Genomic DNA, 15543 nt, shown 5'->3' with positions numbered 1-15543 from the left:
TTTCCCACCACTAGATTAATTTATACAGAGGAGTAGATTGTAAAATTCGGTCACTTGTTGTGGGTTTCCTCTGTTTAGGCACCTCAGGGGCTCTCCAAATGCAACATGGCGTCCGCTATCCATTCCAGTCAAATTTCCATTCCAAAAGTCAAATGGCGCTCCTTACCTTCCAAGCCATGCCGTGCGCCCAAACAGTGGCTTTGCACCACATATGGGGTATCAGCGTGCTCAGGAGAAATTGCACAACACATTTTGGGGTCCATTTTTTCTGGCTGCCCTTGTGAAAATTAAAAATTTGAGGCTAAAGTAGCAGTTTTGTGTTAAAAATGTGTTTTTTTATTTTCACACTTCAACATTATAAAATTCTGTGAAGCCCCTGGGGGTTCAAGGTGCTCACCACACATCTAGATAAGTTCCTTGAGGGGTCTAGTTTCCAAAATGGGGTCACTTGTTGGGGGTTTCCTCTGTTTAGGCACCTCAGGGGCTCTCCAAATGCAACATGGCGTCCGCTATCCATTCCAGTCAAATTTCCATTCCAAAAGTCAAATGGCGCTCCTTACCTTCCAAGCCATGCCGTGCGCCCAAACAGTGGCTTTGCACCACATATGGGGTATCAGCGTGCTCAGGAGAAATTGCACAACACATTTTGGGGTCCATTTTTTCTGGCTGCCCTTGTGAAAATTAAAAATTTGAGGCAAAAGTAGCAGTTTTGTGTTAAAAATGTGTTTTTTTATTTTCACACTTCAACATTATAAAATTCTGTGAAGCCCCTGGGGGTTCAAGGTGCTCACCACACATCTAGATAAGTTCCTTGAGGGGTCTAGTTTCCAAAATGGGGTCACTTGTTGGGGGTTTCCTCTGTTTAGGCACCTCAGGGGCTCTCCAAATGCAACATGGCGTCCGCTATCCATTCCAGTCAAATTTCCATTCCAAAAGTCAAATGGCGCTCCTTACCTTCCAAGCCATGCCGTGCGCCCAAACAGTGGCTTTGCACCACATATGGGGTATCAGCGTGCTCAGGAGAAATTGCACAACACATTTTGGGGTCCATTTTTTCTGGCTGCCCTTGTGAAAATTAAAAATTTGAGGCAAAAGTAGCAGTTTTGTGTTAAAAATGTGTTTTTTAATTTTCACACTTCAACATTATAAAATTCTGTGAAGCCCCTGGGGGTTCAAGGTGCTCACCACACATCTAGATAAGTTCCTTGAGGGGTCTAGTTTCCAAAATGGGGTCACTTGTTGGGGGTTTCCTCTGTTTAGACACCTCTGGGGCTCTCCAAATGCAACATGGCGTCCGCTATCCATTCCAGTCAAATTTCCATTCCAAAAGTCAAATGGCGCTCCTTACCTTCCAAGCCATGCCGTGCGCCCAAACAGTGGCTTTGCACCACATATTGGGTATCAGCGTGCTCAGGAGAAATTGCACAACACATTTTGGGGTCCATTTTTTCTGGCTGCCCTTGTGAAAATTAAAAATTTGAGGCTAAAGTAGCAGTTTTGTGTTAAAAATGTGTTTTTTTATTTTCACACTTCAACATTACAAAATTCTGTGAAGCCCCTGGGGGTTCAAGGTGCTCACCACACATCTAGATAAGTTCCTTGCGGGGTCTAGTTTCCAAAATGGGGTCACTTGTTGGGGGTTTCCTCTGTTTAGGCACCTCAGGGGCTCTCCAAATGCAACATGGCGTCCGCTATCCATTCCAGTCAAATTTCCATTCCAAAAGTCAAATGGCGCTCCTTACCTTCCAAGCCATGCCGTGCGCCCAAACAGTGGCTTTGCACCACATATGGGGTATCAGCGTGCTCAGGAGAAATTGCACAACACATTTTGGGGTCCATTTTTTCTGGCTGCCCTTGTGAAAATTAAAAATTTGAGGCTAAAGTAGCAGTTTTGTGTTAAAAATGTGTTTTTTTATTTTCACACTTCAACATTATAAAATTCTGTGAAGCCCCTGGGGGTTCAAGGTGCTCACCACACATCTAGATAAGTTCCTTGAGGGGTCTAGTTTCCAAAATGGGGTCACTTGTTGGGGGTTTCCTCTGTTTAGACACCTCTGGGGCTCTCCAAATGCAACATGGCGTCCGCTATCCATTCCAGTCAAATTTCCATTCCAAAAGTCAAATGGCGCTCCTTACCTTCCAAGCCATGCCGTGCGCCCAAACAGTGGCTTTGCACCACATATGGGGTATCAGCGTGCTCAGGAGAAATTGCACAACACATTTTGGGGTCCATTTTTTTCTGGCTGCCCTTGTGAAAATTAAAAATTTGAGGCTAAAGTAGCAGTTTTGTGTTAAAAATGTGTTTTTTTATTTTCACACTTCAACATTATAAAATTCTGTGAAGCCCCTGGGGGTTCAAGGTGCTCACCACACATCTAGATAAGTTCCTTGAGGGGTCTAGTTTCCAAAATGGGGTCACTTGTTGGGGGTTTCCTCTGTTTAGACACCTCTGGGGCTCTCCAAATGCAACATGGCGTCCGCTATCCATTCCAGTCAAATTTCCATTCCAAAAGTCAAATGGCGCTCCTTACCTTCCAAGCCATGCCGTGCACCCAAACAGTGGCTTTGCACCACATATGGGGTATCAGCGTGCTCAGGAGAAATTACACAACACATTTTGGGGTCCATTTTTTTCTGGCTGCCCTTGTGAAAATTAAAAATTTGAGGCTAAAGTAGCAGTTTTGTGTTAAAAATGTGTTTTTTTATTTTCACACTTCAACATTATAAAATTCTGTGAAGCCCCTGGGGGTTCAAGGTGCTCACCACACATCTAGATAAGTTCCTTGAGGGGTCTAGTTTCCAAAATGGGGTCACTTGTTGGGGGTTTCCTCTGTTTAGACACCTCTGGGGCTCTCCAAATGCAACATGGCGTCCGCTATCCATTCCAGTCAAATTTCCATTCCAAAAGTCAAATGGCGCTCCTTACCTTCCAAGCCATGCCGTGCGCCCAAACAGTGGCTTTGCACCACATATGGGGTATCAGCGTGCTCAGGAGAAATTGCACAACACATTTTGGGGTCCATTTTTTCTGGCTGCCCTTGTGAAAATTAAAAATTTGAGGCTAAAGTAGCAGTTTTGTGTTAAAAATGTGTTTTTTTATTTTCACACTTCAACATTATAAAATTCTGTGAAGCCCCTGGGGGTTCAAGGTGCTCACCACACATCTAGATAAGTTCCTTGAGGGGTCTAGTTTCCAAAATGGGGTCACTTATTGGGGGTTTCCTCTGTTTAGACACCTCTGGGGCTCTCCAAATGCAACATGGCGTCCGCTATCCATTCCAGTCAAATTTCCATTCCAAAAGTCAAATGGCGCTCCTTACCTTCCAAGCCATGCCGTGCACCCAAACAGTGGCTTTGCACCACATATGGGGTATCAGCGTGCTCAGGAGAAATTACACAACACATTTTGGGGTCCATTTTTTCTGGCCACCCTTGTGAAAATTAAAAATTTGAGGTTAAAGTAGCAGTTTTGTGAAAAAAAGTTAAATGTTCATTGTTTTCTTCCACATTCCAAAAATTCCTGTGAAGCACCTGAAGGGTTAATAAACTTCTTGAATGTGGTTTTGAGCACCTTGAGGGGTGCAGTTTTTAGAATGGTTTCACTTTTGGATATTTTCTGTCACAAAGGCTCCTCAAAGTCACTTCAAATAAGATGTGGTCCCTAAAAAAAATGTTTTTGTAAATTTTGTTGTAAAAATGAGAAATCGCTGGTCAACTTTTAACCCTTATAGCTTCCTAACAAAAAAAAATTTTGGTTCCAAAATTGTGCTGATGTGAAGTAGACATGTGGGCAATGTTATTTATTAACTATTTTGTGTGATATATCTCTCTGATTAAAGGGCATGAAAATTCAAAGTTTGAAAATTGCAAAATTTTCTAAATTTTTGCCAAATTTCTGATTTTTTCACAATCAAACGCAAGTGATATCAAAGAAATTTTACCACTATCATGAAGTACAATATGTCACAAAAAAACAATCTCAGAATCAGGGGGATCCGTTGAAGCGTTCCAGAGTAATTACCTCATAAAGTGACAGTGGTCAGAATTGAAAAAATTGGCCCGGTCACGAAGGCAAAAACAGGCTCTGGCGCGAAGTGGTTAATAACTGGACTTCCATTGGGGTGGACTTCTCATAGATGGCCAGTAGGCATACTATATTGTGAATCTGGGCATCTCTCACAGAAAATCTGATCTGGATATGAGGGTGGTCTTCTATAAGCGGTGATGTTTTGGAGAGATGTAGGGAAAAGTCCCAATTCTTATCCATCGATCTGGTAATTTGAGTAAAATATTTGTGTTGATAACTGATCACAAAGTCACAAAATATGTAAGATTTGGCATAACCTGGTTCATTTTTCAAAAAGTTATGCTCAATTTTTTTAGCACCAAGTTTTGTTGCTTTTTTGTAGACTTACACTAACTTAGTATATTGTGTGAGAATTAAATGAATTATGAATTAGTTGGCGCATTTTACCACACTCTGGGGGTCCCTGACAGTCCTTCTTTACCGGCCCTGTAGTGATGCCAATGTAAACTTCCAAGTGACCGCGCAGTCAATCACTGTCACGAATGCAGGACAACCTATGATTAGCTAATTTTTGGGAAATCCTTATAACAAAAGGGGATTGAAAATATTTACAATTATTTTAAAAGCATTAAAAAAAAACAGACCCAATACTTATAATTAGTTTGTTGAAAGTAGTCTAATTAAAGGGAGCTGAAAGGATTAGAGATTATGAACCCGATTCACCAGTGTTTTTGCCAGAAAACTGGCATAAAGCTCTTGAAAAGTTGCAAAGTTTTGTGACTTTTCCCATTTTCACATAATTTTAACTTCTTTAAAGCCCAAGACGTACTGATACGTATCTGCGCCCTGGGACTTAAGAGCCTGATACGTATTAGTACATCTTTGCGATCGCGCACACAGGCTGTGCGGGCGTGATCGGCTCCGGGTGTCAACTGATTGTCACAGCTGACACCCGGTGCTATGTGCTGGGAGAGATCCCGCACATTAACCCCCGCAATGCTGCGATCGAAGTCGTTCACAGCATTGCGGGGGCAAGGGGAGGTGATCGGGATAGTCACCTCTCCTGCCGGCGTCCAGCAATGTGTGCCGCGGCTTCCCGGATGTTGCCATGATGACCTGATTCACTGAGGGGTGCAGTTTTAAGAATGGTGTCACTTTTGGGTATTTTCAGTCATAAAGACCCCTCAAAGTGACTTCAAATGTGATGCGGTCCCTAATAAAATGGTTTTGTAAATTTTGTTGGAAAAATGAGAAATCGCTGGTCAATTTTAACCCTTATAGCTCCCTAATAAAAATAAATTTGGGTTCCAAAATTGTGCTGATGTAAAGTAGACATATGGGAAATGTTATTTATTAACTTTTTTTGTGTGACATATCTCTCCGATTTAAGGGCAGAAAAATTCAAATTTTGAAAATTGCTAAATTTTAAAAATTTTCGCCAAATATCTGTTTTTTTCACAAATAAACACAAGTGATATCGAAGAAATTTTACCACAATCATAAAGTACAATATGTCATGAAAAAATATTCTCAGAACCAGGGGGATCCGTTGAAGCGTTCCAGAGTAATTACCTCATAAAGTGACAGTGGTCAGAATTGTAAAAATTGGCCTTCTCATTAACGTGCAAACCACTTTGGGTTGTAAAGGGGTTAAGGACTCTACCTGCATATACAGTCATGGCGGAAAGTGCTGGCACCCTTGAAATTGTTTCAGAAAATTACACATGTTTTATTACACGCATGTTTATTTCCGTTGTGTTTATTGGAACAACACAAAAAAACTGAGAAAAAAAAGGCAAATTGGACATAATTTCACACAAAACTCCAAAAATGGGCCGGAATACATATATATATTTTTGATGGGACAACACTGAAGATGCGACACTTTGATACAATGTACAGTAGTCAGTGTACAGCTTGTTTAACTGTAAATTTGGTGTGCCTGCAAAATAACTCAACACACAGCCATTAATGTCTAAACCGCTGGCAATAAAAGTGAGTACACCCCTAAGTGTGTTCTCAGCTGATGTTATTTGTTGGTTTTTCTTTGCATCCCGAACAATTTTCTTGGCAGTTGTGGCTGAAATTTTTGTTGGTCTACCTGACTGTGGTTTGGTTTTTACAGAGCATCTGATTTTCCATTTGTTAATCACAGTTTGAACACTGCAGACTGGCATTATCAATTCCTGGGATATCTTTTTGTATCCCTTTCCTGTGTTATACTCTTTTTGCCTCCCTTTCCTCTGTTATACAGTTCAACTACCTTTTCCCGTAGATCCGTTGATAATTCTTTTGCTTTCCCCATCTCAAAATCCAGAAACGTCAGTGGCTGGATCCCAGAAACTCACTCAGCTTTATGCACATACACTAATTACAAGCAAACAGGTCATAGGTGAGGATGTTACCTTTAGTAGCCATTCAAACCCATTTGTGTCAAATTCTGTGCATGTTATCAGGCCAAAATCACCAGGGTATGTGAACTTTTTGATCAGGATTATTTGGATGTTTTTGGTTGTCATTAGTGATGAGCGAGCACTAAAATGCTCGAGTACTCGTTGCTCGGGTCGAGCAAATTGAAATACTCGGGTGCTCAACCCGAGCAATGAGCCCAATATAAGTCTAGGGGAAACTTGAGCATTTTTCAGGTAGCAACCCACGGCGGTCTGCAGAGGGCCTAAAAATTGCCCAAATCGATGGGAACTGTGCTCAAATGACATGTGAACAGCATGGGGAAGACCCCTGGAAGCATCTCTGACTCCCAGATCACTGCTGTCAACAACGTCGTCAGAGTATTACGCCACTTTTACGGCGTAAGGAACATCCTTTCCAGGGTGATGACTTGTATATAAGGCAAAATAAATAAACAAAAACAAAAATACTCCTACACACCTTGGGCTATGTTCACACGTAGCATTTTTGACACGTTTTTGCACTTTTGCATTGCTTTCAACTAAGACAAATGCATTCACCAGGAAATGTCATTTTAACATTTTACAACCTTATCTTGCCATGTGGTGTGTGACACATCATCAGACACATGCATACAGTGCTGAAAACACATGGGAACAGCAAGGGGAAGACCTCTGGAAACATCTCTGACTCCCAGGTCACTGCCTAAATGTGTGCCCATCATAAGTGATCCTTGACACATGCGAAGATGATTCCCGCCATGCACCTGTCGTTGCAGACTTGCAACAATCACCGTCCACGTCCTTGTCCCACTGCAGTGTTCAGTTGTCCCTACCCCATTCCTTGGAATGCAAGCACAAGAATGCCGGCAGCCACCCACCCAAAGGCTGCAATACTATACTGCCAAATTTTTGACAGCTGCTTGCACTTGAAATGTGGCCTTTTAGGCTCGTGGAGGCGGAAGCTTTTCATAACCTCATGCCGGCGGCGGCCGGGTGTCCATACTCGGTCCCCAGCCGCCACTATATTTCCCGGTATCGCCTCCGCTTTCCACAAGCACGGGTCCCATAACATTACCCGTGCCCTCCCCAGTGCACTTACTGGGAAGGACCGCCTAACCACAAACACGTGGACAGGTGAATGTGGCCAGGGATGGTACGGAGCCAGTCCACAACTTTTTTTGCTAAGAGTTGTATTTAGCTCGGTGAAAGGACTGGCATAGAGGGAAACCGTATCTACCCTGCATGTCATTTCTCCCAGAAAATCCTGTAATTGAGCTTGTTGCAGAAGCAATGGCAGCCCATCCAACATCAACTCGCACTTGTCAATGGTGCTTTGACACACACACACATCTTTCTTTGCGCATTTAATTTCTTGAATACAGAGTTGGAAAATGGCCTGATCCGTAATGCGTTTTGAGAAATAACATGCATAAGCATGGCCGATCCGCATTAAAAAAGCAGCCATAGAGTGTCTAGGAACCTTCCCCCACACTTTTCTTAGCCAGGGCTGCTTTTCGGCAGGGTTGGACGGGCCCACCAGAGAACCGGAGACTCCTCCGGCGGGCCCTGGCTTCTCCTTCAGGAGAGTTCATAGTGCCGAGGTGAGGCCATGATGATGATAGAGGCCATCATCTGCTTAGTTTTCTGTTACTTGGATTGCAATTGCAAGTATGCAGCCAGCCACCCACCCACCCACAGGCCGCAACACTAAACTGACAGATTTCTGGGCAGCTCTTTGCACTTGAAATATGGCCTTTTAAGCTTGTGGAGATGGAAGCTTTTCACAACCTCATGCAGGCGGCGGTCGGGTGTCCATACTCGGTCCCCAGCCGCCAGTATTTTTCCCGGTATCGCCTTCGCCTTCCACAAGCACGGGTCCTACAACATTACCCATGCCCTACCCAGTGCACTTACTAAGAAGGACTGCCTAACCACAAACACGTGGACAGGTGAATGTGGCCAGGGACGGTACGGAGCCAGTCCACAACTTTTTTTGATAAGAGTTGTATTTAGCTCAGTGAAAGGACTGGCATAGAGGGAAACCGTATCTACCCTGCGTGTCATTTCTCCCAGGAAGTCCTCTAAAGCTGCTTGCACTTGAAATGTGGCCTGAACATTACTGCTGGTACTTTTCTGTGGGAATTTACTTGCCTCCTACCAGCCTGGAATATTTCCAGCAAACTATGGTACAACACTATGGTATTAACACTGCCCCCAGTACCAGTAGCGAAGCCATCCTCAATTTCCTTCTCTGGAATTTTATTTGGTAGAGTGAGTGGCTGCCCAAATACATTTTCTCACAAAGGAGCTGATGATAGAGTGGCAGTAGGTTCAAGTTTCTCCAGCCTGTTAGATATTAGAGGGTGAACAGCAGCACATTGGATCAGTGGTTAGCACTGAAGTCTTACAGCACTGGGATCCTGGGTTCAAATCCCAGCAAGGACAACATCTGCAAGAAATTTGTATGTTCTCCCCATGTTTGCATGTGTTTCCTCCTCAGTAAAAATAGAGTGTCCTGGAATCTTCCCACACACTTTTCTTAGCCAGGACTGCTTCTCGGCAGGGTTGGACAGTCCCACCAGAGAATTCTCTGGTGTTCCTTGGCTTCTACCTCAGGAGAGTTCATGATAGCGCTAACTTTGCAGCTGCTATGGGGCTCTTGAGCGGGTGAGAAAGGTTAGCCCTCAGAAACAAATCCTCTGGTGGGCACAATGTTTTTCAATCTGAAACAGCTTCTCAGTGGGAGTTGTATTTCACCACAGCCATATTCTGTGAAAGGACTGGCATAGAGGGAAACAGTATCTACCCCGGTTGTCATTTCTCCGTCACCAGGTTCCGCCCATTGTAACACCCGACCATGCCTGGCTGTATGTTCAGCGGTGAGAGCCACAGATCAAGCTGCTGTGTTACAGCTTTCAACAACTATGCAGCGCTGGGCGGTTTGTCAATTAAGCATTAAGCATGTTATCTTCAGCACAGCCTGTTGCTGTTTGGCCAAGGCAGTGCTGCAGTGCTGTCAGCTTGTGACTGATGTGGTCATTTCGGAGATGGAGGAGGAGGTGCATGAGCTGAACAATGTGATTACATTGAGGTTAAATTGGTGATGCTGTTTTTTATACTAAAGAAAGATCCTATTGTTATGTTTTTTTATGTTATTTTTTATGACAAATGCATTCACCGGGAAATGTCATTTTAACATTTTACAACCTCATCTGGCAATGTGGTGTCATCAGACACATCCTGTTTTATTTATGATGGAGGGACTCTGAAAGTCATAAAGCCTATTTTTATAGGGACATCAGACGGCCCTTACTATTCTTAAAAGGCCAGCAGTCGGCCCTAGCTATTGTTAGAGAGCCATCAGAGGGCTATGCTTTGTTTTTCCCATTATTAACAAGTGGGTCTCCTATACTGTTATTGCGCATCCAGTGACTGCAAGGGTTGTCAAAAATTTGGACGCAACCTAATACCCCTTTGAAGAGACATAGAGGAGGGTCTCAGTAAAAAAAATGTTCCCATTATAAAGGAGCGGGTCTTCTATAGTGGTAATGCCCATGCTGTGACTGCAAGGGTGGCCAAAATTTTTGAAAAAAAACACTAACAATTTAAAGACACAAAGAGCATGGCCACAGTAACAAGGTACGACATGTTCCCGTTAGAAAGGAGAGGGTCTGCTATACAGTTATAGGGTATGCAGTGAATCCAACGGCTGACAAATTTTAGGAAAAACCCCACTAAGAATTTAAGGACACACAGAGCAGGGCCACAGTAACAAGGTACGACATGCTCCCATTAGAAAGGACAGGGTCTGCTATACAGTTATAGGGTATGCAGTGAGTCCAACGGCTGACCAATTTTAGGAAAAAACCCACTAAGAATTTAAAGACACATAGAGCAGGGCCACAGTAACGACAAATTCCCATTAGAAATGATAGGGTCGGCTATACTGTTATAGGGTATGCAGTGAGTCCAACGGCTGACAGATTTTAGGAAAATCCCCACTAAGAATTTAAAGACACACAGAGCAGGGCCACAGTAACAAGATATGACATGTTCCCATTAGAAAGGAGAGGGTCTGCTATACAGTTATAGGGTATGCAGTGAGTCCAACGGCTGACCAAGTTTAGGAAAAAACGCACTAAGAATTTAAAGACATATAGACCAGGCCACAGTAATGACAAATTCCCATTAGAAAGGAGAGAGTCTCCCATAGTGTTGGACTATGCAGTGACTGCAAGGGCTGCCAAAAATTTGGAGGCACTTCAATGGCCCTTGGAAGAGACGTGGAGGAGCGCATCATAAAATTTTTTTACCATTAGAAAGGAGCGGGCCTCCTATACTTGTAATGCCATGCACTAAGTGTATGGGCTGCCAAACATTTACTCCTGGGGGGGTATACATGAACATACTGTATAAAAAAATTTTTTTACAGGCATCATAAAACTGTAGCGCCCCGAGGGCTCGGACGCTACAGGGGTATTGCACCTCTGCCAGAGGTGTGATATTCCACTCCCGGGTAAGGATGGAGTATGGACCAGGGTTCAGTTAGCTGCATACAGCACACTCACCCCATTTCCGAGGGACAGCTCAACGGTGCTCCCATTAGACAGAAATGCAGGCACGACAGACCATGTCCCTGGCTGGAGTGGGGAGGGGGTAGGAATACCCAGTGATGTAGGAGCAGATAGGGGTTGGTTCCTGAGCGTAGATAGGAGCCCATTGTTTGCTGGTCACCTGGGCTCATGTTCTAGAGGGAGGTATAAAAGGTGGGCACCATCTTAGAACAGTGTTCAGTCAGAGAGAAGAAGTGACAGAGTGGGGGCCTTGGTTGTCGAACGAAGTGTGCCCTCTGCCTCCAGTGTTTTTAGATGGGAATTTTTTTAATAGTTCCGCAACAAGGGCCTTCTGGTACTGCCTCATTTTTGTACACCTGTCCGCCTCAGGAATAAGAGATATAAAGTTCTCCTTGTAGAGTGGGTCTAGAAGTGTCACCAACCAGTAATGACCTAAAATTTTGAGAATGCGAGGGTCATGGGAAAGGCAGCATAACATAAACTCAGCCATGCGTGCCAGACTACTAACAGGCAAGACTTCCGTGTCCTCACCAAGAGGATGACTGACCATGCTCTCCTCCTCCTCCTCTCTGTCCTCTGGCCATCCACGCTGAACAGACGGTATGACAGCTGTGCAGATAGCACCGTCTATAGTGCATGAAACTAGTTCCTGTCCTTCCTCCTCCTCCTCTTCCTCATTGTCACCCAATCCACGTTGGGATGAGATGAGGCTTGGCTGTGTGTAATCACCCTGTATGGTTAATTGCTTCATCTTATCGTGCTCCGCCTGCAATGCATCATCTTTGATTGTGAGCAGAGAGCGTTTCAGAAGACAGAGAAGCGGGATGGTGAGGCTAATTATGGCGTCATCGCCGCTCACCATCTTGGTGGAGTCCTCAAAGTTTTGGAGGATGGTACATATGTCTGACATCCACGTCCACTACTGAGGTCTTATGTGTGGAGTCTGAACTGAATACCGATAGCCTTTTTGATGCTGGTACTCAACAACTGCCCTCTTCTGCTCACAAATCCTTCCCAATATCTGCAATGTAGAGTTCCAACGTGTGGGGACATCATACACCAGTCTGTGAGCCAGAAGCTGCAAACGCTGCTGAAACACTGCAAGGGCGGCGGAAGCTGTAGCTGACTTTCTAAAATGGGCACACAGGCGGCATACTTTAACAAGCAGATCCGGCAGCCCCGGGTAGGATTTGAGTAACCGCTGAACCACGAGGTTAAGCACATGGGCCATGCATGGTACGTGTGTGAGCTCGCCTCGCCTCAGAGCCGCCACCAGGTTCCGGCCATTGTCACACACGACCATGCCTGGCTGTAGGTTCAGCGGTTTGAGCCACAGATCTGCCTGCTCTTTCAGAGCTGTCCATAACTCTTCAGCATTGTGTGTTTTTTCACTTAAGCATATTAGCTTCAGCACAGCCTGTTGCCGCTTGGCCGAGGCAGTGCTGCAGTGCTTCCAGCTTGTGACTGATGTGGTCATTTCGGAGATGGAGGCTGAGGAGGAGGAGGAGGCTGAGGAGCATGAGGTTCAGGAGCTGTAGACCGTGGGGGCAACCCTGACTGACCTAGGGCCTGCAATCCTTGACGTCGGGAGGACGTGTTCCGTCCCAAGGTCGGATTGGGTCCCGGCTTCCACTATGTTAACCCAGTGTGCCATCAGCGAGATGTACCATCCCTGCCCACAAGCACTTGTTCACGTGGCTGTGGTTAGGTGGACTTTACTGGTAACTGCGTTGTTGAAGGCACGGCTAATGTTTTGGGACACATGCTTGTGTAATGTGGGGACGGCACACTGGGAGAAATAGTGGCGGCTGGGGACAGAGTACCGAGGGATGGCCGCCGCCATCAGGTTGCGGAATGCTTCTGTCTCCAGAAGCCTAAAAGGCAACATTTCGAGCCAAGCAGTCGTGAATTGTGAGAATTTAGTAGTGTGGCCTGTGGGACGTTGGCTGCATATTTGCGCTTGCATTCCAAGGACTGGAGTATGAACAACTGAACGCTGCGCTGGGACAAGGACATGGACGTGCTTCCTGATGCTGCTACTTATCATAGAATCATAGAATCATAGAATGGTAGAGTTGGAAGGGACCTCCTGGGTCATCTGGTCCAACCCCCTGCTCAAAGCAGGATTCACTAGATCATCTCAGACAGATGTCTGTCCAGCCTCTGTTTGAAGACGTCCATTGAAGGGGAACTCACCACCTCTCGTGGCAGCCTGTTCCACTCATTAATCACCCTAACTGTCAAAAAGTTTTTTCTAATATCTAATCTGTGTCTCCTCCCATTTAGTTTCATCCCATTGCTTCTAGTCTTTCCTTGTGCAAATGAGAATAAAGATGATCCTTCTACAATGTGACAGCCCTTGACATATTTGTAGACAGCTATTAAGTCTCCTCTCAGTCTTCTTTTTTGCAAGCTAAACATTCCCAAATCCTGCAACCGTTCCTCATAGGACATGGTTTGCTCTTCTCTGAACTTGCTCCAGTTTGTCTATGTCTTTTTTAAAATGTGGTGCCCAAAACTGTACACAGTATTCCAGATGAGGTCTGACCAAAGAGGAGTACAGACCGATAATGACTTCACGTGATCTAGACTGTATGCTTCTGTTAATACATCCCAGAATTGTATTTGCCTTTTTTACTGCTGCATCACACTGTTGACTCATGTTCAGTCTATGATCTATTAGTATACCTAAGTCTTTTTCACATGTACTGTTGCTTAGCTCTATTCCTCCCATTCTGTATATGCTTTTTTCATTTTTACTGCCCAGATGTAGTACTTTGCATTTTTCCCTGTTAAAAACCATTCTGTTGGTTGCTGCCCACTGCTCCAGTTTATTTAGGTCTTTTTGAATCCTCTCTCTCTCTTCTCTAGTATTAGCTATCCCTCCCAGCTTTGTGTCATCAGCAAATTTAATCAGTTTACCCTCAATTCCTTCATTTAAATCATTGATAAAGATGTTGAACAATACAGGTCCCAGGACGGAGCCCTGTGGTACCCCACTTGAGACATTCATCCAGCTGGATGTGAAGCCATTTACAACCACCCTTTGAGTCCGATCACTAAGCCAGTTATGAATCCACTTAACAGTTGCCTAGTCCATTGCATACTTGGTCATTTTTTCAATAAGGATGGTGTGAGATACTTTGTCAAATGCTTTGCTGAAGTCAAGATATACTATATCTACAGCATTTCCCTGATCCACCCAGTCAGTGATTCTGTCATAGAAGGAAATTAAGTTAGTCTGACATGACTTGTTAGTTACAAACCCATGCTGACTCTGGTTAATCACTTCATTCTTATCCATGTACTTACATACATGTTGTTTAATAATTTTTTCAAAGATCTTTCCTGGTATAGAAGTCAGACTCACCGGCCTATAGTTCCCTGGGTCCACCTTCTTCCCCTTTTTGAAGATAGGAACAACATTTGCTCTTCTCCAGTCTTCTGGGACTTCTCCTGTTCTCCAAGAATTTTCAAAGATTATGGAGAGTGGTTCTAAAATTTCTTCTACGATCTCCTTCAGTACTCTGGGGTGTAATTCATCTGGACCTGGAGACTTGAACTCATTTATGTTAGCTAAATATTCCCTCACAATCTTTCTGTTTACAGATAACTTGGATTCCTCTATTCCTTTAAAAGGACAGTGAAGATCAGTTGATGTTACATTTTCTTTCTGAGAGAAAACAGATGCAAAATAGGAATTAAAAAGTTTGGCCTTCTCAACATCCTCTCTTACCATTTCTCCATTTTCATCCTGTAAAAATCCTATAGCATCTTTGACTTTTCTTTTACTTTTGACATACCCCCAAAATCCTTTTTTATTGCTTTTGACATCTCTTGCAAGCCTTAATTCATTGTCAGCTTTAGCTAACCTGATACGTGCCCTGCAGGATCTGCAGACTGCATTATAATCCTCTTTAGATATGCCTCCCTCTTTCCATTTAATAAACATTTCTTTCTTTCTTTTTAGCATGTGTTTAAGTTCTGTGTTCATCCATCCTGGTTTCCTTAAATGCTTCCCATTCTTCCTACTTTTCGGGATTGTTAACGATTGTGCTTTGAGAATCTCATTTTTAAAAATTTCCCATCCTTCCTGGACATTTTTGTCCTTAAGGACATCCAGCCATTGGATCCCTCCTATTCTCTTTCTGAGTCTCTTAAAATCTGCCTTTCTAAAATCTAACCTTGAAGTTTGAGTCTTCACATGTCTTCCTCCTCTAGTTATCCAAAATTCTATAATAGCATGATCGCTACCTCCTATGGTCCCAGCCACCTTTACCTCCTCAACCATTTCCTCCCTGTTTATAAGGATTAGATCCAAAGTAGCAGATCCCCTTGTTTTCTCCCCTACCTTTTGGAAGATAAAGTTGTCAGCAAGAGAGGATAAGAATTTGCTTGACCTGTTAGTTTTACTTGAGAGAGATTCCAAACAAATGTCTGGATAGTTGAAATCTCCCATGACCACTACGTCATATTTTTTGGAGAACTTGGTCATTTGATACATAAAGAGTTCATCCATATCTTCAGCTTG

This window comes from Phyllobates terribilis, unplaced genomic scaffold (genome assembly GCF_046119375.1).
Source record: "Phyllobates terribilis strain yellow unplaced genomic scaffold, ASM4611937v1 Scaffold_60__1_contigs__length_8166268, whole genome shotgun sequence".
Classification (NCBI taxonomy): domain Eukaryota; kingdom Metazoa; phylum Chordata; class Amphibia; order Anura; family Dendrobatidae; genus Phyllobates; species Phyllobates terribilis.
This window is presented reverse-complemented; position numbering follows the sequence as displayed.